The sequence below is a fragment of the Oncorhynchus keta genome, chromosome 13 (genome assembly GCF_023373465.1).
Source record: "Oncorhynchus keta strain PuntledgeMale-10-30-2019 chromosome 13, Oket_V2, whole genome shotgun sequence".
In the NCBI taxonomy this organism is placed as follows: Eukaryota; Metazoa; Chordata; class Actinopteri; order Salmoniformes; family Salmonidae; genus Oncorhynchus; species Oncorhynchus keta.
In genome coordinates this window covers 15,622,549-15,649,249 of record NC_068433.1, presented here as the reverse complement: position 1 = coordinate 15,649,249, position 26,701 = coordinate 15,622,549, and the positions used below count along the sequence as shown (strand labels likewise).

At 40.0% G+C, this 26,701-nt stretch overlaps 1 long non-coding RNA gene across 1 annotated transcript; it reads right to left on the bottom strand.

Annotated features, from left to right (window-relative positions):
* Positions 1–273: 273 nt before the first annotated feature.
* On the bottom strand, positions 274–22,908 carry LOC118392621 (uncharacterized). The gene is made up of 3 exons (XR_004827403.1): positions 22,797–22,908; positions 20,469–20,591; positions 274–950 (listed from the first exon to the last, which is right to left on the bottom strand). It is a non-coding gene; the product is annotated as an uncharacterized LOC118392621 (long non-coding RNA).
* Between the last annotated feature and the right edge of the window lie 3,793 nt (positions 22,909–26,701).

Here is a 26,701-nt window from a genome sequence, read left to right as displayed (position 1 = left end):
AGTTGAATCAGGTATGTTTGTCTGGGCTACAACAAAAGTGTGCTGTTGGAGGTACTGGAGGATTGGAGTTGGGCTGTTGGGGAACCACTGCTGTAGGTCTATGGCTACATTGGCGTTGCATGCCATTATCAGCTGCAAATTGGGTTTACATGGCTGATATCCTATAAAAATAGTGACAATCAAATAAAACTAATTGGAGAGCTTATGACTGAACAAAAAGGTCATGTTCATTTGAGAATACAACACAGACAAATTAGACACAGATTCCCTTACCCTCTTTATTGCAGGATTGTGATCTGTGATTAATAAACATCAACACTAGTTAATCTTGAATAATAGTTAAGTTAACAATAAAAAAGTTTAAACACTTAACTTCAAAGAATCAACACTTTTATATAAGTTCAAAGTGTACAAGTAAGTTAACACATATGTAAAAGTTCAAAATGTTAGTAACAAGTAGGCTATTATTAATAAAACATCATTTCAGGTGAACAAATTAAATAAATACCAGAGGTGTCCAATCTCGCTCCACTGATCACTGATCTACTGGTGAGCAGACTTCTGTTGCAGCCCAGCAATACCACACTTGATTATTAACTCATTTGTTTTGATACATTGAATCAGATGTGTTAGTACTAGGCTGGAACAGACGCGTACACACTCAGCGAGGTTGGCATGCTCCAGATGTAATCGGTTTATACATTGTGTGACTTTTACTTGTTAGATATTACTGCATGGTCGGAACTAGAAGCACAAGCATTTCGCTACACCCGCATTAACATCTGCCAACCATGTGTATGTGACAAATAAGATTTGATTGGATTTGAAACAGTCTTTTTGTTCACAAAATTTGCTAACATAGGTACACATATAATCCACGGCATACAACAATGTTAATTTACTCTCTTGGGACATTCTTTGGGACCTCTTCATCTGCAGACCTTGTTTCTCTGTATATGAGGACAGAAAAAAACATCACAAAGAAGCAGGCTGCATTATACTCAAGTTAGACAGCCCTGAATATTATGTTTCTATATCTCTCTGTCCTCAGTTTTTCTCACTCGGGACTGGAACTGGGGAATAGTTTCATAAGGTCCTCTCACAAATCCAGAGTAGCCTACTTTTCCTTATCTAACAGCTGGAAGTGCTAGCTAATCCTTTCACCCTCTCCCATGGCTGTTAGCTAGCTACCTACAGTCGTGTTAAAAAATATTGGCACCCTTGCACTTTTTTCAAGTGACTCAGTTTCCATAAATATACGTTGAAATTGAACAAAATATTTGTATTTCACTGTTAATACTACAGAACAGAATACAGGATACTACAGAACCTTTGTTTTTTATTCCGAACTTAATATATCCATTTAAATCATAAAAAACAAATGGTATTGAAAAAAATATTGACACCCTAGACTTAGTTTATTTGGTCAAAATAACTGCAATCAAGCACTTCTTATAACCATCGATGAGCTTCCTGCACCTCTGTACTGGAAGTTTGGCCCACTCCTCTTGTGCAACCTGCTCCAGTTCTCTCAGATTAGAATGGAGCCTTCTCCTAACGGCTGTTTTCAGATTTCAACACAAGTTTTCAATGGGATTTAGATCTGGACTCATTGCTGGCTACTTCAGAACAGTCCAGCGTTTTGTCTTGAACCATTCCTGGGTGCTTTTTGAAGTGTGTTTGGGGTCATTGGCTTGCTGGAAGACCCATGATCTTAACGGAGACCCAGATTTCTGACACTGGGTCTGACATTGCGTCATTTTGTTTTCTGTAAACATAGAGATGGTGTGCTTTACCAAAAAGCTATAATTTGGTCTCATCTGTCCACAGGACATTCTCCCAGAAGGATTTTGGCATGCTCAGGTGTGTTTTGGCAAATTGCAGTCGGCTTTTCTAATGTCTCTGACTCCGCAGTGGGGTCCTCCTGGATCTCCTACCGTATAACCCCCTTTCATTTAGTTGGCGATCAATGGTGGAGTTGAAACTGTCATACCTTGTGTCTGAAGGTCAGCATGAATCTGTGTGGCAGTTGACAGAGGTGCTTTCTTCACCATTCGAACAATCCTTCGCTGAAATCTTCCATCAGGTTTTCTCTTGCGGTCACGTCCAGTGAAGTTGACTACAGCATGGGCCTTAAACTTCTTGATAACATTATGTACGGTGGAAACAAGGACATCAAGATCTCTGGAGATGAACTTGTAGCCTTGAGATTGTCCATGCTTGGCTACAATCTTGTGTCTGGCCTCCTCAGATAGTTCTCTGGGTTTCTTTATTTTGTCCATGCTCATTGCAGTACACACAGTGACACAAAATAGAATGAGTCCTTTTCTCTATTCAAACTGGTTGAATACATAATTGTTATACTGCAGGAACCTTCAATTCACCACAACTGAGTTCAATTCCAAAGTAAATGAGAATCACCTGCTTGAAATCTAATAATTTATAACTACTTCTAGAAGGTGCCAATAATATTGACTGGGACATTTTAGGATTTCTTTGTGGAATTAGCTAAGATTTAGTAAATTATTCCGAATGTTTTTAGTTTTTTTCAACAGCACATCGAAGACATACATATGTGGATACCAAAATGTGTTTTCATTTCAACCGTTGTCTGGTGCATTATTTGAAAAAAGTGCAAGGGTGCCAATATTTCTGGCCACGACTGCACCTCTATGTCAGTGTTGTCAGGAATGGTACAAAAGGTAGCACATCGTCAGACAGAATGAGCATGTGAGAGCTATATTTAATCAAAACTGTTACCCCTACAAACAAATTCTTTCTGAAAGGTGACAAGTCTAATGGTCACTTTATGGATGCTGTAGTCTTGTTTTTATTCCGACGCCTAGATATTGAGTTAGGTCGGCCCATATTATAATTTTTTCCCACTAATGCTAATGACCCTGTTAAAATCTGGTATGTGGTTCTCGGTTCTCATGACGAGAGGTGGGGAGTGTGTTGTGTACCTCCAAGTTGATTTGCAAATTTTCATAAATATTAGTGTCATATTGGCTTAGATATGGTAGGGAGATATTAATTTAACATTGCGCTTCATCCAATGTCATACTATATTCGCACCAACCAGTGTAATAACCAGTGGCGATTATGACAGGTAAATATTGGTGGTAGCAAAGCCACAACACAACACAACACTAAACAATACATTGATTGCACTATACCACTGCAACACCTGGCTATCAGCAGAGCCTTGTCTGGCAGCAAAACAGTTAATTCAGCCTCATTTACTGCCTCATTTACTCAAAACATAGCTGATATGGCTGACTTGCTTAAACAAATGTGTTTTCTACTGACAATTGAGATGTACAAACTATGGCATAAGTGGACGACAAGTGGATAAGAGGCAATCTGTAATTTCGATTAAGACATTAATGAGCGAACTAGGACGGACGTAGTCAATATAACTATTTGTTCAGCACTTTTAAATGTACAGCGACAGGGCCATTCTTACAGTGTTCTCCTTGTACATCAAGTCAGAACCATAGGATGAATAAAGGGGTCATATAAGCAGACAATGAAAGCTCTTACAATATTAAATGATTACATTTCTCAAAAACAGGTTATAGGCTACATGTGCACCACCACCATGTGCACCACCATTTTGTCATCAAACTTTGTCATCAATGTCTGGCATTCTCTGGATTTATGGTGCTTTCAAGACAACTGGGAACTCAGAGGGAAAAAAAGGTTGAATCATGATGACATCAGTGATCTTTAGGCCGTAGCTCTAGAAAGAGGCCGGGGTGCCCTATTTACCGGAGTTGCCCGAGTTGGAGGAACGTTCAAAACTTATTTTCCCAAGTTCCCAGTTGCCTTGAACTCACTAAAGTCAGATTTTGCAGTTCCGTGTTAACAGTTGTTTTGAGCACGTCACAAGTCATGCTTCATTGACAGCATGGCCAATGTTGAATGTTTATCATTTTAAAATAGGAAAAGAGACCCTTAATCTTATGACCACACAGCCATTCCACTGAATAGCAGGCTAATGAATGATTTGCAGTTAGCCACTGATTCCTTCCAAACCACTCATTGTTGATTTTGCAATTTCCAAATTGTTGTGTAATGTTTCTGTCCAATGGCCGATGAGCTCCGTACATTTAATCTATAATTTCTCTTCATATTTTTTTTACCTTTATTTTACTAGGCAAGTCAGTTAAGAACAAATTCTTATTTTCAATGACAGCCTAGGAACAGTGGGTTAACTGCCTGTTCAGGGGCAGAACGACAGATCAACTCGGGGATTCGAACTTGCAACCTTTGGATTACTAGTCCAACGCTCTAACCACTAGGCTACCCTGCCGCCCCAATGATATGATAATGATTAAATAGGATTTGCCAGTAGATTGTCGACTTGATTCATATTGATGACTGCTAGCTAAGAGTTTGAAAGTATGATGTTGACATAATCAATCCAATCAAAGCTACTGTAGATATAACGTGATTTGACGTAATTTTATCTGTGGCCAATGACCTTGAGCCTTCTTGGATGGGCACTTCTAATGTAACTCTATGGCAGCACTCAAGGGGCTAGAATTGTAGAGCTCTACCTAGACTTGGCGGTGACGTAGTGTCCCTATAAGTCACAAAACACTGAGCCAATCATGGCGCAAAGCTCCGTATTTTCTGCTGGCTTGTCCCACCGCCACAGAAAGCACTGAGCTAGGCTGAAACACCTGCATTTTGTAGCTGCATTACTCAAGAAAACAAAAAAGAGACCATGTTTGTATGCGGCTTTATTAACTTGATGATATATATATATTTTTTTACATTGTTTTCAAACTGATATGTGAAATGTATTAATGTCAAAATAACATGCAAAACAGGCAAGCCCCCCAAAAATGTGAGGTTCTGCCCCACCTGCCCTGAATGACAGGTCACCATGTCACGACTTCCGCCGAAGTCGGTTCTTCTCCTTGTTCGGGTGGCGGTCGCTGGTCTTCTAGCCATCATCGATCCACTTTCATTTTCCTTTTGTTTTGTCTTGTCTTCCCACACACCTGGTCTCAATTCCCTCATTACATGTTGTGTATTTAACCCTATGTTCCCCCAATGTCTTTGTGCGGAATTGTTTATTGTAAGTGCATGTGCACGTTTTCTCTGGTGCGTGGCGGGTTTTGTACCCATTTGTTTGTTGTTCTGGTTTCCGGTGGTTTTATGAATAAAACTGCTCTGTTGATTACCCAGTTTCGCTCTCCTGTGCCTGACTTCCCTGCCGCCAGTTACGCACTCCCTTACACACCACTGGTAATAACATTACCAAATGTGACATCATAACCTATGAGATTATAACCTCATTATAACCTCATCACACTTCCAGAGCTGCATGGTCATGGTGATTCGTGTAGCTTTGTAGTATCCTCACCATAATATAAACCTGTCTGAAAACAAACGGGCAGCCCTGAATGAAGAGGTCTACTCTCCCACAGAGCCTTGCTGTATGCCTCAGACATTCACTCCACAAAAGCCTCAATTGAGCAAGGTAGATTTACATCAGCAGGGCATCAGTATGACTCACTGGCTAGAATAACTCTCTAAATAAAGAATAAAAACAATCTTCTCCTGTTTCACTTAGTGCACCTTTCCTTCCCTGTTGCCAGGGAGATGACCAAATGCATTCTGTATGCAAGCATGCGCTTCAGTGCCCCCAGAGCACGGAACAGAATCATGTTCCACTTTAAAAACGTTAATTTTACATTTTTTATGACGCAGCTGATGGCTTAAGTGGGTGAGTAGCACTTACAAGGGGGGTTGTAACATTCTAGGAAATCCTCTCTCCCTGCCTCCAATCCCTCCTGATGGATTCATTTATTTGGTAACACTTTATTTGGGTAGTCCATCTGTAGATACTCTACAGACTATCAATAACACTTCAACTAACTATCTACTTACACTAAACCCTGCTTTAACCCTAGCCCTAACCTTAGTCTAACCCTTATTCTAAACCTTACCCTAACCGTAACCATAGCAAGCAGTTGCTTATCAACAGCTAGTTTGTTGATAGTATGATCTGTAGAGAATCTACCCAAATAAAGTGTGTGACCAATTATTTATTTAGGTAAATAAAGGATGAAACTCTGGCTGTCCGTTGAGGACAAATTCAGATGAACTCCAGTTGCAATGACAGATTTGAATAATCTGTTCACACTTTTAGAATACATTTTTTTTCCTAGCATACAACATTTAAATGAGTGTAATCGGCTAAGGTTTGACTTCTGTTTGCTGGATGCATTTTTTTCCATAGGCTATTTGTTATAAGCGTGTTCTTGTTTCATAGGGTTTATACAAAAATGATGCATCACACACTGTTCTAGTGTTATCTATTGTTATTTTAAGGCAGATAATACAAGATTATAACTTAATGGGATCTGTGAAATGAGATGGAAGATAATGGGTTGCTCTCTCAAATAAATATGTGCCCGGGATGGTAAGCCTTTGCAACGTGCAGTTCATATCTATATAGCTCAAATTAAGACTACGGCGAACCCTCTTGTTACACACTGACATTGGTACAAAGAGTTGGGAGAAGGCGGTTAACCACTAATGTATGTCCGAAGGGGGTATTTTACACACAAAATTGCTTCAGTAGCAACAAGTGAATGCAGTACATAGAATGCAATTGAGGGGCTCCATGTCCCCATAACTATCCTCATATGCTCTGTTAGGTCCTTCAAATTCCTTGTCTGAAGGGTATTTTCATCAAATTAGGCTCTTTAGCCTACTAGTGTCTCAGATATGAGTTAAGTGATTTAGCGCACAGACAAACTGCTATTTAAAAGTAATTATCTTCTGCTCATTGTAGTCATATTCATAAGTGTAGTTGCTCTTGAAAAAAAAGGGTCAAGAAAACAAGCGCTCAGGAATCCCCTGGGGTCAGTGCCCACCAAGGCCTGGATTACAGCACCAAAGGAACCCTGGGAAGCGTATATTGATTTGGCCTGACACTGGCTGACACATTTAGCCGCAGCCTGACTCGCAAAGGCTTCAAGCAGTTATCTGCCATATCCTCTACTATCTTTAAAGTGTATTGAGAAATTACCTCACGCCGTAGAAGATTTATCATCACATAATTAGTTCACTGCATTAGTTGTGCACGCTACGACGAGCATCAGCTCTTTTATTTTTACAATATTTATATGACAAATTGTTTGGGTTCAGTGCTTGTGTGTTATGTTATGCCTTTATAACAACTACAGGGTGGCATGGGCAACAGTTTAGATGAGATACTTGGACAAGTACAGCCATCTTGCTAATATTTTAAACTTCAGAAAACAGGAAGTAAGAGTGTATCTGAAAGAAACTGATGCTTAGACAAATGTGTACATTGAAGTTTATGCCAGGCTTTGCAATTGGTGCATATTCAAAGTTATTGCCTTAATATCGGCATAGGTATTTTGTCTCTAAGAGCTGGTCCAGTTCCTAATATGAAAGATGTATCCAGCAATTTTTTTTTTGTTACTATTCATTTTGAAAAACTATATCCAAAGTATAAATTACGTAATATACACACACTTAAATGGATAGTTTGGGATTTTGGCAGACGACCTTTATCTACTTTGCCAGAGCCAGATGAACTCGTTGATACCCTTTTTTATTTCTCTGTGTGCAGTTTGAAGGAAGTTGCTAACTAGCATTAGCTGCTAGCAAATAGCAGTAGACTTCTAGTCACTGAGCTAATGCTAGTTAGGATTGGCTCGCGAAACTACGTCTAACTTCTTTCATACTGGACAAAAAGACAAAAATGGTATCGACAAGTTCATCTTACTCTTTTGGGAAGTAGATAAAGAGCCTCATTGCCAAAATCTGTTGGCAAATCAGGGAGTTGGTCTGATGGTACACTCTGATATCATTGGCCTCATCCCTTGTTTGCGGAAACAATAAAGGAGCAATTAAGGACAAAACAGGAAAGGCCCCTCCCCACTTGTGCCACGTCAGAGGACACCTGGACCACCTATTGAGATGTGCCTTTTTGTTAAGTAAATCAGGTAAGGTTGAATATGGGTAGAGGAATCTGATCCACGTGCAGCACTTCTGGCCAATGGACTATTCCATGATTAAACACATTCAGTCAGTACTCATTTCCGCTCCTATGATGAATTTACAGAACAAGTGAAAAAACAAAAAATGTGACCGATTGGCTAGATCCTATGGAGCAAAATTTCAACAAAAACATTTTCTTCGATATATTGGTTAAAAGTAGAGACTCTGAGCTAGAAAATGGTATATCATACACTGTAGTTGAGGAACATTGGGAAAGTAATTCTGCTTTGAAAGTTGATAACCGTGTAACCCCACTTTTGAGAAAATGGCTCTTAAATATTTGGGACACCTACTGGAGAGCTCTTCTTTGTCTACACCCATTCAGCATCGTTCACACCCTCTGAACCCTTATCCATACCCATCGCTTTAAGGATTCATATGTGAGGCCATGTGCTGGACAGAGTAAGGTAATGTAGTAAACAAGGGAGGTAAGGGAGGTAAAGGCAAAAAAAGGCCATGGTGGCAAAGTAAATACAATATAGCAAGTAAAACACTGGAATGGTAGATTTGCAGTGGAAGAATGTGCAAAGTAGAAATAAAAATAATGGGGTGCAAAGGAGAAAAATAAATCAAATAAATACAGTAGGGAAATAGGTAGTTGTTTGAGCTAAATTATAGATGGGCTATGTGCAGGTGCAGTAATCTGTGAGCTGCTCTGACAGCTGGTGCTTAAAGCTAGTGAGGGAGATGTGTTTCCAGTTTCAGAGATTTTTGTAGTTCGTTCCAGTCATTGGCAGCAGAGAACTGGAAGGAGAGGCATCCAAAGAAAGAATTGGTTTTGGGGGTGACCAGAGAGATATACCTGCTGGAGCACGTGCTACAGGTGGGTGATGCTATGGTGACCAGCGAGCTGAGATAAGGGGGGACTTTACCTAACAGGGTCTTGTAGATGACATGTCTGGGGAATAGTCTGGGAATAGGAGTGGAGCTAGGCACTGCAGGGCCTGGATTCACCTCTACATTACCAGAGGAAAAGAGGAGGAGTAGGATAAGGGTACGGCTAAAAGCAATGAGAATTGGTCGTCTAGAACGACTGGAACAGAGAGTAAAAGGAGGTTTCTGGGGGCGATGAAATAGCTTCAAGGTATAATGTACAGACAAAGGTATGGTAGGATGTGAATACAGTGGAGGTAAACCTAGGTATTGAGTGATGATGAGAGAGATATTATCTCTAGAAACATCATTGAAACCAGGAGATGTCATCGCATGTGTGGGTGGTGGAACTAATAGGTTGGATAAGGTATAGTGAGCAGGACTAGAGGCTCTACAGTGAAATAAGCCAATAAACAATAACCAGAACAGCAATGGACAAGGCATATTGACATTAAGGAGAGGCATGCTTAGTCGAGTGATCAAAAGGGTCCAGTGAGTAGTGAGGTTGGTTGGGGTCACAGCGATTCAGACCGCTAGCCGGGCCATCGGTAGCAAGCTAGCATAGGATGGAGGTCTGTTTTTAGCCACCTCGTATATATATATAACCACCTCCCAGCTACATCTTGCTAAGTGTACACATGTTCATGAAATACAATAGATGACCGTAATCACCCCCAGACACACCTGGCTAAATTGATGAGTGTCACGCCCTGACCTTAGAGATCCTTTTTATGTCTCTATTTTGGTTTGGTCAGGGCGTGAGTTGGGGTGGGCATTCTATGTTTTGTGTTCTATGTTTTCTATTTCTGTGTGTTTGGCCGGGTGTGGTTCTCAATCAGAGGCAGCTGTCTATCGTTGTCTCTGATCGAGAACCATACTTAGGTAGCCTTTTCCCACCTGTGTTTTGTGGGTAGTTGTTTTCTGTTTTTGTGTCTGCACCAGACAGAACTGTTTTGGTTTCGTTCGTTCTCTTTGTTATTTTTGTTATTTCAGTGTTCAGTTAATAAAAAATCATGAACACGTACCACGCTGCACCTTGGTCCACACCTTCTTCCAACAGCCGTCACAATGGGTCATGTAATCATCTGACGAAGAGTCTTTTGTTAAGACGTGTAGCTAGCTAGCTAGATAAATAATGAATTTAATTGTGTTTTCAAGACAACTGGGACCTTGGAAAAATACAAAGTCAAATCATGATGCCAGTTTTCTTCAGGGCAGAAGGTCGGGCACTAAAAAGAGGCCTGAGTTTCCGAGTTGGAATTCAGAGTTGGATAGTTGTAAGCAACACTTTTACAGTTCATGATATATATATATTTTTTAAAGCTGTTGTAGAAGGATTACCTACACATAATGAACAGCTCATGTTATCGACGGAAGCATGCTACATGGCAGACGAATCCGAACTCATCTCTCAGCATGTCCAGCCCATCCATTATCTCAGCCAATCATGGCTAGCTGGGAAGGTTCCTGTATTTGTCCGCAGCTAAACCAACTAGGTTCGTAATTTAACCATTTTTATGGGTCTTTACAAATGGCATACATGTTTTTTTATTAAAGAACGTGAAAGTTCACATGTTCCAGAAGGCATTTCTGACGAAAACGCATTTTGATTAAAAAAATACATGTTTACTTTCAAATGCCTCTCCTGTGAAGTAGTGAAATGCGACATACACTTAGTATCCTGAAACAACTCACAAATATAATAGGTCCGCCCTCCGCACACAAAGAGATGTAGGCAGAGCCTGCTTAATCTTCTGATTTTTAAAAAATCAGTTTCACTGCACAGGGGGATTATATGCAGACGTTTGGCTTAACAGTCTTATAACAGTGTTGACCCACAGGGCTCAGTGTTGGGTCTCCTGCTGTTGGTGCTATCATCACATTTCTACTGTAGTCCACTAACACTTCCTCATCCCATTTTCACCCTCTTATCTAACACAATCTGGAGATTGCCAAGGAAAGTTGACCAAATGAACTCAATAGCACGTATGTTAGCACCAGAAATACTTTGCTGCGGTGCACATTACTGTAAGCCTTAGCAGCCACAGTTTAAAGTAATCTACTCAAGTGGCTGGTGGTTTTACTTCATTAACTACTGTACCACTTGCTCTGTATGTTATGTTCAGGGAAATGTAGTGCTTGATAAATTCACTTCACATGCACATTGGACCATTACACATCCCCAGTTGATTGTAAACATCACAACTTTCGATTTACTGATCTGGCTACTCTATTTAACAGGCTAATCTTGGCCAATATTAGGCTGAAACTAGCCACACCTTTGTCCTATACAGCACCCATTGGCTCCAAATGCCATCTTATTTTATTTTTGTTATGGCACTTTCAGAGCCTTGGCTTTGCATTCTCCGCAGGCCATTGTACAAGTCTCATTCCAAACCTTACAACTATATCAGCCAGATATGATTCCTCCTTTTCTTAGAGTATTTGTCATTTACTTTCCCTCTCTGGGCAACATTGGTAACATCATAAGGCATCGTCATCTGTATTTCTGTCAGCTACAAATGCACTTATGGGGCTATGCTGGGACGAAATGCACAAAGGCAGCTTCACACTCGCCAGGGGTGTTATTCTAAGACCAGGCTGGAATCAGAAGTTTTGTCGGTTTCAGTTAACCAGGGCGCTGCTAAATGGCTTAAGCCAAGCCTCACTGCACTCGGCGAATGCCTTGAGATATTGCTGCATGACAGCTAAAGTAGCCGTGTGCATCATAGACATGTACCCAGCTTCCGAAGCCCTCCGGCTTTTCTATTCTTCCTGACTGACTTTAAAGTGTTTTATCCTTGGGACACGGCGCGATAATGTGCATTAAGATCACGAACACTTATTTAGATTGCGCTTTATGTTTTATTCCGGCCCCTTCATTTGCCCGTGTTTAGACTGTGCCACGCTTCGAATAGCTCACATATGCAGGAGAGAGCCCCCCCCTCCCCCCCACAACGAGAAAGCAGTTGTCTGTATGAGCTTCAGTGTATTAGCACAGTCCCTCCCATGCGTATTTAGTTATTCGCTCTGAAAACCAGAGGTCACTGAGAAATCCTCCTCCACAGATTTCAAAGTGTCATTCTGCAAAGAGACTAAATGTACACAGGCCTATGCGCTAAGGGGCTGAGTTCAGAGGATGAAGTGCTGTACAGTACGTGATGCATTTGATGTTGGGAGGACACATATGGCAGCTCTTGCTTTAGCCCCTATGGCTTATTCAGACAGGCAAACCTCTGCACCGTCTGTTCAGTCATGACACAGCTACGGGCTGCCTCGGGAACATTCAGGCCAATGAAATGCCTGAACACTAACATTTGACATCTACTGTGAGTCAGTGAGTCGACTATGTATTATTTACATTTTAGTAATTTACCAGACACTCTTATCCAGAGCGACTTACAGGAGCAATTAGTGTTCGGGCACATCGACAGATTTCTCACCGAGTTGACTCTATTATAGATGACATGACACCTGTCATAATCCTTATCATAGCTCATGTCATTTGTTGCAAGGCATTTTAGGAAGCTTGCCAGGTGAATGGTATATGCCTCTTTCCCAAAATAACAAGTATGTCTACACCACATAGCCATTCCCAATCGTTCAATCTCTAAGACACTGGATTAGATCCAAAGTAATTTCAGATACATTCCAGTCATTCCATAGCAGAATGTTGTCATTATGTTAAAAAAAAATAAAGCACATTATTGTCTGGCACTGATTTATTTAAAGCCAGTGAAGATAGAGACAAGACTGATATCATCACGATCTTAAAGCTTTTACACATGTCAAGATATTGAGAACGCTAAACCCTAAAGCCAAAGCAAGAAACTGAACATGAATGGGGGCTGTAATAGAAGACTGTTGGTGACATGCCAGAATATTCTGCGTTCTTCAACAATTATGAATACAACCTGATGTAGAAAAGCCAAAATGTAAATACTGCAGGCACTGGCATTCTCCAAAAAGAGGATCCAGTTTTAGCAGACACTGTAAATCTTTGTCAGACAGACTGTTGACACATGATCTCCGATCTCAGTGCATCACAGGACGTCTGATGCCAAGTCCACCACAACAAGAGGTCACCAAAGTGGCTCTAGTGAAAAGTGACCGAATGTCTGCCTGGAATCAATAAAACCGCTTGTAAAATGTAATACATGTCTGACAAAAACCATAATAAGATAAGGTAAGTAATCACTTTATATTTTGCACATTGACACTACCAATAAAGGCTAATCATCTACTTTCTAGGTGTTTTATACAGTCAGCATTTATTCATTATTGCTCTGTGGGAAAAGTGCACACTCTTGAGTGTTCAGTACAATGCATAGCCTAAAGAAATACAAATGTACTGTATTCAAAAGCAAGCATAATGTTCACAAGCATGTGTGTGGAAGGATAATGTGCTATGTAAGTGCGTGAGAACTTCTGTGATCAAAAAGGGCTGGAACACCATTGGCCTCAGGGCTGGATCCAATTGAATTGAATATTTAATGTACAAGTACATTCATGCAGAGGCAAAAAGCACTCCCTATTGACCAAAAGTGTTTCATGTCTATAGGACTCGCAAAACACCATAACCCACATCGTAGTTCTATTAATAAGGAATTCAGCGTATTTACCGTACCAAAATGGCTGTGTATTGTAATACAATGTTTTTAGGGGTGTATTGTATAATCCTTTAACATGCTCATGTATTATATACATACACAGCGCGCACACACACACACCAAGGATAGAGACACATTGGACTGTAGAATTAATCTCCTGCTATGTTTACTTTACTAATTGTAAATTTAATTTTTCTCAAGCATATGATCCAATGATTTACTTTTTACCTCCCGCATTTGCATTAATCACTATCTTCCCCAGTGCCCTAATGTTTCCACGATCTTCAGAGTCCATTTTTATTGTTTGAACTTCCTTGGCTTCGAGGCATGGATCTATTCAACCTTGGTGAATTGGGTTGGACTGTGGATGCATGTAAATAGATTTCAAAGCGTCTGTTATTTTAAACAATGAGATACTATACTTGCTCAGTGGGATCATTCATTGCATCTTCCTAGACAAAATGATTCACCAATGATTATAGAGTTCACTTATAAATGCTTTACAAATGCTTAACATAAAGTTACTTTGAATTGCTAGCAATAGTTATACAACATCACATGTCACATTTACGAACCATTAATTTAGTATTTTATAAGGAATAAATACGCTCTTCCAGTTAGCCTCAATAAAGCTAGCTATACACTACTCTACAACAGCGAAGTATTATAGACTCAAGTCAGTGTTAGGTTTCTCTTGTTGCAAACTGATCTGAAGTGGTCGTGCCTAAGGTCCCTCAGACCTTCTGTTGGGATAGACTGCTCCGCCTTGCTGCCGTCTGGGTTCTGTGAACTGAGTGCCCTCTCAGGTGTTTGGTGAAAGTCTGGATGTATCGTACGGCATACAGCTATTGTCAGATGGAGGAAGACTGTAGTAATTTTCCTCTGGGTTTTATAGTATCCGTCTCAAGGGGGGGTATCACATGAGAATAATAGAATGTCTACGTTACAGAGAGGTAGTTTGATGCTGTGTGTTTGTCATCAGTCAAATACTTTACTACATGTAACTCCTCACACATTCCAGCAGGATTCTATTTCGTGTGAAAAGCTTTTTTGAAACCAAATTCTACCGCTAAGGTTCTCTGTAGTTTTTTGCGGCTTGGGCAGACAATGGGCACTTGTCATGAAAATGTATTTCACATTAAATTCAAAAAGGTATGAAATTGTAAAAAGTGTATTCTGAATCCACCTAACCCATAGGCCTGCTGTGTATAAACAGAGTACAATATGGCTAAATGAATCATTCATTCAAATTATACCTCTCCTTTCAGAGGGTTTGAGTGTGTTACCAATTGAAATAAGTAGGTAAACCTGAACGGGGTTAACATGTCATTGTCAGTGTTAATGTTTCACACTTTCACACTTTTTAAGAGGCTCCTCTGCCAAGACGAGGGGGGTACTATAAGGTCAGGTTCGGCCTTGGGGGAAAAAAATGAGGGCCCACTCGTTGGAGGGCCTCGCCTTTGTCTTTGATCAGGAACAAGGAAGAAGTAGCAGAGCGTTTCAAAGACAAATCAAAACAAACGGAATAAAGACCCGTATGTCAACAAACATGGTGGATGGATCTCAGTGATCATTCAAAAGGGGGTCGAATTAGTCTCAGGGTCACGTATGGACAGGCCTTTCTGCACAGTGACCTCCGGCCGTCACGCTTCTGGAGGGAACACCAAATAAACCAATAGAAACCCACCCTCCATAAACCACCCCGGTTCATAAACCACTGGTGGTCAATCAAGCTGTAGGCGCCCTCTTTAGTTTCTCAAGGAAGTGACTTTCACAAACGAGCAGCGGCATTTCCTCTTGTTATATTTCCATTGTGGTCAGGGATCCCAACACTATTAAAGTGGAATCACCTTAACCCAGTTGGACCAGCTTTTGTTATAGTTGAGGAGTTTTCGACAACAAATGATCTGCTGGTTTTGTATGAGCTCACGCTCGACTTGGCGCATTATCTCTGCTTCACATGTTTTGCCCAAGTTTGTTCAAGGTCTTTAACAAAGAAAGTGGCTTATTATCGCCCGCTGGAGGAGTTGTCTGCACATGTACGATTCAGTAATTGCTGCCGCTGAACAAGCAGACTGAATTGGACGTGACACTGAGCCATTATTAGGAAATCAAATGCTGTTTTTGCAATTATATTAGTTTGGCTGAGCACAGTGAATCGCCCTTGTGAAGCTCATAAAAAGTGAATCTCGCCACAATCGCAGGGCTTTAGCGGTACCGCGTGAAGTACAATGAGGCCGCAGGGAGAGTTTGAGAGGAGCGACTCGGAGCTCCACTTTCCACCAAACCCAGACTGGTGGTGCCTCTGAATGTGAATAGGATGGGGTGTTGAGTGAAATGGTGGACTGGAAATTAAAGGCACATCCACACCACAGATTTAAATGTCCAATGCAGCTGTTTTTATCTCTATATCTAATCATTTCTGGGTACCAATTACATATCTTACTGTGATTATTATAACTTAAAATGTTCAAAAAGAAACAAATTGCTTCTTAACAAAGAGCCATGCAAGTGGGGAGGGGAAAACTCAAATCTAGCTGTTATTGGCAGAGAGGTTTGGAACTCTCTTTGTTATTGGTCTCTTCTTTCCATATTAGTTTGTAAGCCAACCCGTTTGGACGCTACAAAACTCCATCCGACCAAAACAGGCTGAAAATGCGGGCGGTCTTTTCAAACAGCCCTTACACTAAAAGGGCATTGTCATAATTTTCACAATTTGACAGTAGTATTCCAACCTCATAGTGTTGAAATGTATATAAAATCACGTTTTTGACTGCACTGGGCCTTAACCCCTAAGGTCGATGCATTGGATGCTTCTCAATCCAGTGCATCCGCCGATGTCACACTACCGCATCTGCGGTGAAAGGTGACAGAGCTACAGCGGTGTTTGTCAGACCAGGAGACATGGGTATTCTCACAAAATCGTCTGTAGCGTCCAAACAGGTTGGCTTACAAACTAATACGGCCCCCTTATGGAAAGAGGAGACTCTCACGGACACGTACATGTTTTGCTAAAGGTCTCACAAGACTCGTCTGAAGGTCCCCCAGGTACCAGTTGAAAAAATGTATGGAAGTATATATGGAGACTGTTTGTTTGTTTTTACTGTTGGGGGCAACTGAGTTCATCACATTCTTATAAACAAGAAAGTGTTAGGGCATAGCCTCTGCACACCAAAATTTGAAAAAAATGAAGTCACAACTTATTATAAACATGACCTGATTGTACCATAAATGATGTCTTATTTTGTTTTTACATCCCTAGTAGGTCAACAGTACTCTATTTATCAATGTGATCCTGGGACTGGCCACCTCTCAGCCTGGTTCCACTCTAGGTTACTTCCTAGGTTTTGGCCTTTCTAGGGAGTTTTTCCTAGCCACCGTGCTTCTACACCTGCATTACTTGCTGTTTGGGGTTTTAGGCTGGGTTTCTGTACAGCACTTTGAGAGCCCTTTTTACATCAGCTGATATATAAATACATTTGATTTGATTTGATCCTCGCATTGAATCTAAATACCAATAGTGAAATACGTCATAGTTTTCCTGAAAGCTCTAACTATCTAGACAGTTATGTTTATAATTAATCCTAATGTAGACATGGCTTGGGGAGAGACAACTGCTTTGGGAATAAAAGCAGCAGATTCACTGAACTGCACCGAAGCATTACTTTGCAATAGCCTCTACCGGCCTAAGCAGCCTGATGCTAATATAACATGGCAGTATAGGGCAGCTCCACGCAACTTTCTCAGCCTTCCTAAGTAATTGGTGAACCAGGACCCCACCTCACATGGGTTGCTGGGGGAGGGCAGGTCCCATACAGTATCGTCCTCAGACCCACTAAGAGGCATGTGACCTTCCCATAACTCCCTCTCTCTTAGTCAGAGAGGAAAGGAAGGCCTTGGCTGACAACATGCCCTTGAGATTGCAGTTTGAACAGTGCACACTGTTCAGTTTGTCTTGAGCATCAGTTCAGTCAGACGGACAGGAAAAGCCCATCAATGCCAGTGTAGGCCGACAGTAAAAGTCGGTCTGCCTGCAGTGCTTCTGTGTCTACTGTGTCCACCAGTGGAGGCTCCTCAGAGGAGGAAGGGGAGGACCATCCTCAGTGAATTTCATAAATACACAGTGAAACATTAAAAAGGTTATCCTTTTTAGATAAAACTATACAAAATATATTCACGTCACCAAATAATTGATTAAAATGCAGTTTTGCATTTAAGGTCTACAGTAGCCTCAACAGCACTCTGTAGAGTAGCACCATGGTGTAGTCAGAGGACAGCTAGCTTCTGTCCCAGTGGCGGAACTAGAGTTTTATACATGGGGTGGCCAGGGAGTTGCCAAGGCTACTTAAGGGTGTCCATAGACCATGACAGAAAATGTGTGTGCAACCCTAACCTGGCATCTAAGGAGCATGAATGAATCCTATGATTGCTGATTAGAGGTAGAAGTGATAATTCACTGAACCCAGAGTTCTTCAATGTGGCAGATAGTGTGGTCCAAAAGGGTTACTTCAATAGAATTCTTTAACATACTATGAATAGTCAGTGTCTCTAAATCGGAACTGCAGCTCAATTTCTTACACACACACACACACACACACACACACACACACACACACACACACACACACACACACACACACACACACACACACACACACACACACACACACACACACACACACACACACACACACACACACACACACACACACACACACACACACAGACATACTGGAGAGACTTGGGTCACTCTGTTTTCGTGAATATATCATAAAAATAAAGCTCAAGCACCAAGGAGATAAGATTGCATTTGTGTGTTGCATAAATTGCATAGTTAATTTACAAAAAAAGTTAATATACAAAACAAACACACTGCAATTTGATACACCAGGTATCAAGCAGAAATTTACTTGAAAAATAAAAAAAACTTCAATTTTACGAACTTGCAGTGTCATATTTATGCTCATATACATTATGTTAACTAATAGCAAAGAAAAGCTTTGGAATTGGTCTAATCAAGACCAAATGAAATCTGTGTGACATGATACCCTTTGGATTTATCATTTTAGAATGTCAGTGTACTAGCTAGTACACAGTGCAGGTTTTAATCATGACCGCCTAAGTGCCAAATTATCCCAAGTAGATTTAAACCAGCATAATTCTGCGGTTCTGGTGAGAACTGGCAAAATGTTTCACAAACAAATCCATGTTGAGGGAGCGTGCCCTCCTTGACTCAACACTGAGAATTCCGAGGTGACTGAACCTGTCATCAACCATTGTTGTCCTAAGGTGGGTTTTAATCCGTTTTAAAGCTGAGAAGCGTATCTCTCAAGAAGCAGTGCTGACTGAAATCTTACAAAGTCGATAAATAGCTCATGGAAGACCTCTTTATAAGGTTCTAGAAACACAACAAAGTCCAGGAAGACGGTCTGTCCCTTCTTATTTTCTCTTTCCTATAAGAAGTCGCTTGGTTTGATGAACCTCATGTTTGAGGTCCTCTAAATCTGACTCAAAGGTCTGAGCAAAGGCCAACAGAGGCTCTTCATTCAAGAATGTTGTACTCTTTGGGTTGAAAGACTGGACCCCTTCCATTGTCTCGCAATTGTTCTTTGAAAAACGCCTCTGCAGCTCAGCTGTGAGACTGTCATGCACCTGATAAAAGATAGCTTTTTGGAAGCTCTCACCATCACTTTGGTCACAACTTTTCTGTCCTACAGTGCCCATCATCAATGAGTCGTGAAATCTTAAGCTTGTTTTAGGCTGTCTATTACACACCGTTTGTACACTTATTTTGCAGTGCTCTACAATCTCTTCAATGTCTTTCCATAGTTCTCCAAAGTAACCCTCACTTCTGTAGTCCTGTAGTGTGTCTGTAAGGGCACCTACTAGATCCACAGCCCTTGCTAGGTCAAGAGAGCTTGATTGGAGCGTGTCAGAAAGACATTTGGCATCACCAAGCACTTTACAAAAGGTAACCGAAAGCCCTTTAACATGTAAATATATCTGAGAAAGAAGGCCCCTTACCTCCACTGATCTTTCGCCATTATTTTCAAGTGTGATATCCTGTGGCACTGGAAGCCTGTCCCTCAGATTATGGCATGCCGAATACATTTAAACTCAGTTTTTCACAATTCCTGACATTTAATACGAGTAAAAATTCCCTGTCTTAGGTCAGTTATGATCACCACTTTATTTTAAAAATGTGAAATGTCAGAATAATAGTGGAGATAATGATTTACTTCAGCTTTTATTTCTGTTATCACATTCCCAGTGGGTCAGAAGTTTACATACCAAATACTAATTGAGTGTAGCATTGCCTTTAAATGGTAAATGAAATGAAATAAATATATTGGCTCTCAAGCTTAGCCTTTTGTTAACAACACTGTCATCTCAGATTTTCAAAATATGCTTTTCAACCATAGCAAAACAAGCATTTGTGTAAGAGTATTGATAGCTAGCATAGCATTAAGCCTAGCATTCAACAGGCAACATTTTCACAAAAACAAGAAAAGCATTCAAATAAAATAATTTACCTTTGAAGAACTTCGGATGTTTTCAATGAGGAGACTCTCAGTTAGATAGCAAATGTTCAGTTTTTCCAAAAATATTATTTATTATTTTCCAAATTAACTCCATAATATCGACAGAAACATGGCAAACGTTGTTAAGAATCAATCCTCAATTGGAATTTTCGAAGCTGTTAAACTTAGTGTATGTAAACTTCTGACCCACTGGAATTGTGATACAGTACATTATAAGTGAAATAATCTGTCAGTAAACAATTGTTGGAAAAATGACTTGTGTCATGCACAAAGTAGATGTCCTAACTGACTTGCCAAAACTATAGTTTGTTAATACATTTGTGGAGTGGTTGAAAAACGGGTTTTAATGACTCCAACCTAAGTGTATGTAAACTTCCGACTTCAACTGTACCTGCATGCCCACCTGACATCCGCAAGTCTCTGTAGTTCTGGACTACTGCTGTGGATACAGCTCTTTCTGAACTGCAAGCCACTTGAGATGAACGTACGAGCCAGATACATAGTTGTAAAGCTTCTGCAGGAGAGCAAAAAAAGATTTTACAGCATCGACAAGAACCAAATTCAAACAATGCTCATTACAGTGCACATAAAATGTTCATCTTGCACTGTTTTTAATCCGTGCAAACACACAAATGGTTTCCGCTCATGACTGATGCATCCTCATAGCCTTGCCCCACAAGATTATTTCTGTAGTCCAGACCATGTTTTTCAAGGCAATCAATTATAATTTTTGTGAGACCTGCTGCATCCTAGATTTCGGCTGACTGAAAGTGTATAAAACTTTTGTGTATGGCCCCGTTGTAATAGTACCTCACAACTAAAGACATTTGTTATTCTTTCTTTAAATATTTTGTTTCATCTGCAATTACACTAAAAACTTCACTTTCTTTTACTTATCTTATTATTTAACTTTGTACCATCTCAGCAAAGGCCTCAAGAACTTCATTATAGATTTGGTGGCTTGTGTACTTAGCATTGCCACATGTATTCATCATTTTCTCTATGCTATATCTATATCTCTATGCTTTGCTATTTGTCAAAGAATGGCCCTTGTTGTGAGACTCTCGATGACCTCTCTGCGCTATATTTTGAGTGGCAGTTAATAGGAGTACATCTGCAATTTCTTTAGTGTAAGTACAGTTTTCCTCCACTTTATTTTTCCGGTCCTCATTTATGACATCTAACATTGATGAGTTGCTGTCAATAGCCCTTTTATGCTGATTCCAAGCATACATAGCATTGATATGATGCTCTGCCTTCAATTGGAGCTTAAACCCAGAATCTTTAAACAGCACCTTTTTCCAGTTACAAAAACCTGACTGTGATGTAAAGGCAGATTCAGGTGTATTGGTCAGAGAAAATGCCTACAGGTGAAACAATAAGTCGAATCTTGACTTACAGAATATTCAAGCCATGAATTGTCCTTATGTAACTTCAAGGTCTCAGAGCAAGTGACGTAACCGATTGAAATGCTATTTAGCGCGCACCGCTAACTAAGCTAGCCGTTTCACATCCGTTACACTCACCCCCCTTTTGACCTTCCTCCTTTTTCCGCAGCAACCAGTAATCCGGGTCACGGCACCAATGTAACAGTATAATTTTTAAACCGTCCCCTCACCCATACCCTGGCACGAACCAGGGACCCTCTGCACACATCAACAACAGTCACCCACGAAGCATCGTTACCCATCGCTCCACAAAAGCCGCGGCCCTTGCAGAGCAAGGGGAACTACTACTTCAAGGTCTCAGAGCAAGTGACGTAACCGATTGAAACGCTATTTAGCGCGCACCGCTAACTAAGCTAGCCGTTTCACATCCGTTACACTTATACCAGGAGCTGTTGAAAGCCCTTTTCCTAGTATCATGCAGAGTTCTGGGAAATGTTTTCAAATACAGGTGTATTTGTTCTCTGGATCTTGAAATGTCTGAAATACAAGTGAAATAATGTGTCATATCTCTATGGAAATGTATAATTAAGGGATCCACTAGATTAGATACTAACAGCTGCTATCTAAAATGTGTAGTTTAAAGGATAGGCCTGTCCTACCATTGGGTCCTTTTGGAACAGAAGTCTGATATCTCGCCCATTCTTTTCATGTTTAATTGACCCTATGCAAAAAAATATAAGACTTTCTATGGTTACATCTCAGCATCCAATTACCCACATTTTAGTCCAATCTCAATCTTAATTACAAATCCCCATTGTCATAACTGTACCTTAAAATCAACTACCAGCCTAAGTTACTAGTTAGATCATGTCTAGCCCTACTCTGCAGTAAGTCATTTATCTAGCTATAATTTCTTACACCTTTACGATAACAAACAGGCTATCTGCAAAATGTGGTAATCTTTTGAGTAACGTTAACAGATTGATAATAACAATTGTTTGTTTTGAGTTCAAGTACGGAAATCTAACTGAATTAATGGATTTCAAATTGCTGAATGTTAACTTGATGAACACTGACAGCTGTAGCCTATTGACAGATGTAGCCTACTAGTTACCCCACATTAACTAAACATTCGTATACTGTAATTTACAACACTGAACTGTATATGAGTGTATTACTAGCACAGATGTAAACATAATTGGGAACCGATCTCTCTTATCTGATTAACTGTCTGTTAATGGATCCAAAGGTCTACCATTAACTTACAGTGACTCAACTTTTGTCAAAGTTGTTCAAGAAACCTAAACCTGATGCTAAACCTTAAAACTTACTTCAAATATGATGCTTTTGCCAATCGTGAAAAGAGCTTGTGGAGCTGTGGAAATATGTTCTCTTCTTCTGTATGTTCTTCTTATTCTTCTGTATTTCACAACCTATTCTCTCTTCCTCAATTTGAAAAATGCGCCGCCGAAGGTCAAAAGAAATGCTTCTTTCAATCAGCATCAAACTGCCAGTAGCGAATGAAATTTTGGGGTGGCACCCGGGATGGCCAATCAGATGTCGGGGGTGTCCGGACACCCCTCTGGCTCCGCCCCTGTTCTGTCCTCCTCTGGGTACATTGACTTCAATACAAACTTTTGAGGCTCATGATTCTCAGTCACTTCCAAAGACTTACACAGTAATAATAAACATCCTCCAACCTGACAGAGCTCTTGCAACATGAACTGACATGTTGTCCACCCAATCAAAGGATCAGAGAATGAATCCAATACTGAAAGCATAAGTTACAGCTAGCTAGCAGTGCTCTTCATAACATGAGGTGAGTAGCTGACTCAAAGAGAGAGAAAGACAATAGCTGAACAGGTTTGAATACATTTATTTATTCAAAAATGGAGCAAGAGTGAGAGAGATAAATAGATATATTTTGTAATTTCTTTTCACTTTCTTAGCTAGCAAATGCAGCTAACTAGTTTACCCTACCTACTCAAACACCCAGGCCAAATAAAGAGATGCTATGTTAGTCAGCTGGCTATGACTATCCAAAACTGAAACTCTTCCAAGTCAAGATAAGCTTTTGGTTTGACTATTTTCTTGCCACCGGGGCCTGCTGTAACTGCTAAACTGCTTACACTGTACTGCAAGATTGTAGAGGGTTTACTAACGTGTTAGTTATATTAGCTAAGTTGACTATGACATTAATTTAGCTAATATGGTGACAACAATGTAAGCTGTGTGTAGCGGTTATGATTTGAATGTCTGGCTTGGATTTTTTTTTTTGCCTCATCACAGACAGCTGATGTGTTGTGCATTGAATTCCTCAAGCTAAGGGAAAATGTGAGAGGAGGAGAGCACTTAGATGAGAGAAGGAATACAACAAGCTGTTTGTATTTGGCTATGAAAGTGAACCATTTGCGTGTGATCAGGGATGTATTCATTCCGACAATTCTGTTGAAAAACGTTTCTTAAACTGAAGCAAACGGAATGAAACGGGAATACACATAACATAATTTGTCCAATAGAAACTCTCAAAACTCACCTCAAATCTTTCTTTTGACCTGTGTACACGTACATTGTAAACTTTCATTCATAGGCTAGGTTGTAGAAACCTCATGATGGGTATAGGGAAAATTTGAGATCATATAGTAACCAGTGGTGTAAAGTACTAAGTGAAAATACTTGAAAGTACTACTTAAGGAGCTTTTGGGGGTATCTGTACTATGCTATTTATATTTTGGACTACTTTTACTTTTACTTCACTTCATTCCTTCATTCTAAAAGTACTTTTTACTCCATACATTTTCCCTGACACCCAAAAGTACTCGTTACATTTTGAATGCTTAGCAGGACAGGACAATTGTCTAATTCACACACTTATCAAGAGAACATCCCTGGTCATCCCTACTGCCCCTGATCAGGCGGACTCATTAAACACATGTTTTGATTCTAAATCACGTCTGAGTGTTGGAATGTGCCCCTGGCTATGTGTCATTTTTAAAATATTTTTTAATGAAATTTGTGCCATCTGGTTTGCTTAAAAAAAGGAATTTGAAAAGGATTTATACTTTTACTTTTAACACTTAAATATATTTTAGCAATAACATGTGCTTTTGATACTTAAGTACATTTAAAACCGAATACTTTTAGAGTTTTACTCAAGTAGTATTTTACTGGGTGACTTTCACTTTTACTTGAGTCATTTTCTATTAAGGTATCTTTACTTTTACTCAAGTATGACAATTGGGTACTTTTTCCACCACTGGTCGTAGCCTAAACCTATCGATGTTATGTTGAACCGGGTAAATGGAATATGAATGACAGTCATCCAACGTGCTGTAATATAAATAAACCCAATCCTCATAAAAAAAATCCTCCTCCTTCATCTTAAACGGCACCTACCGCCCCTAGTGCTCACAGTGCATAATTACATGGAATTTATGCTATATTTTCTTGTTATGTAAGGGATCATCAAGGATGCTTTGTGTAGTTCTGTGGAAATATACCATGATTCAGGGGGTGATACGGATCCTGAGGCATAGGCTGGGAATTGGTATATTTTCATAGTACTGCACAGAGTGGAGTTGATCATCCTGTTTATACCCCAGACTTAAAGGGATGCTTTAAACTGCCCACGGTGACATATAAATGGTATGCCTGAGTTGTATCTCTTTAAACAAAAACGAATAAATGATGTTCTAATTTACAGTACCATACCACTATGTAGATTACTTTAACAATGTGTTTTTTATTTATTTATAACAGACTGAATTTCATAAATTAAATGCGCAACATTTCTGGAGCAAGAGAGAGTTCACCTAAATTACAATATTATTGATACAAATGTATTCATTTTACTATGCAATGTATGATTTGTACATGCAAATAACGACATGATATATATGGGATTCATTCACTCGAAAACATATTTGGTCACAAATGCATTAGGGTTTGTGGGAGGCCATGTATGGCTAAGTGTGGGTCACAATCTCTCCTTGCCTTTTACTTTCAATGTAATGAAACACTAAAGTAATGTAATTATTTGGGTGAAGAATCCCTTTCACAGACACAGAATGTATAGTTATGCATTATTGAAATGCCTATAAATTATTATTATTATAGCAGCTCAATAAGTGATGATCCTAGGAGATGTGTTTGGTCAGATTGGGTCAAGTGACAACAGCCTAGCAGCCACAGTTCAACTGTAGATATGTCAGGAGTGCTGACATCTGGAAATATACACAAACACAAATCAGATTTGGCCTCCGTTTACTAAATATCATAACTGAGCATCATCTCAAATGTTTGGAGGGAAGATTGAAGAAAACATTTATTCTCATCGCTAGCTGCATACTGTGGAATGGTGTCCATGGTATTAAATCATGTAAAATATTCCAAGCCATGGCATAAAAGGGATAATCTACCCCGGGCTCTGTGCGTTCTCTGGAAAATAATGCAACTCCGTGGAAGGTCAGTTCCACTCCGCTAGCGCGTCGTCACTCCTTGAACGCATAGCCACTCCTTGATGATCCCTTATTGCAAGACTATACTGCATCCTACCATTTACAACAAATATCCTACTCTTTTTTTTCAAGGCACATGCGCACTGTAAAGGGGTAGACAAAATGATATTCAGAAGTTAACATGTGGCAAAACAAATTACATGATAGGACTGACATTTTTTTCAGATCAATTCATATCATTAGGTAACATGTGAGACAAACACAAACGATATCTAGATCCACTAGAGAAAGTGATGCAGAGCGCTATGTGAAAAAAGCATGGTTGGTTGACTGGTTGGTATAAGAGACTGACAGTGCCTCTGGTTCTTTAACAGATGCTATAAGTTGCCATGTGGGACAGTTTGGGATACAGTATTGGTTGGCTGGAAAGGTTGCCTTTCTTGGAAAGGCAGTTCAGTTGAAAATGTAACATGGGCGAAAACAAATGGAATTAGGATGCCATCTTTTGGCCAATCTGTTTCATTACATGTTTTGAAGAGACGACGGTGACAAGTTTCCCATTTACTACCATGTGAATACATTTCAGGGACAAGTATTGTAAAGTATAACGGTCACCATCTGAGAAGAAGATACTTTACCGTATTATCATGAAGTAAAGTGGAACTCCGCAAGTAAGCTCAAATTGAACTAGAAAGCACCACACTCATTAAGAACGCGTCTCTTTAACAAAGTTGCAGTAGGGTGGGGCTCCATAAACAGCAGTAATATTAACAAATGAA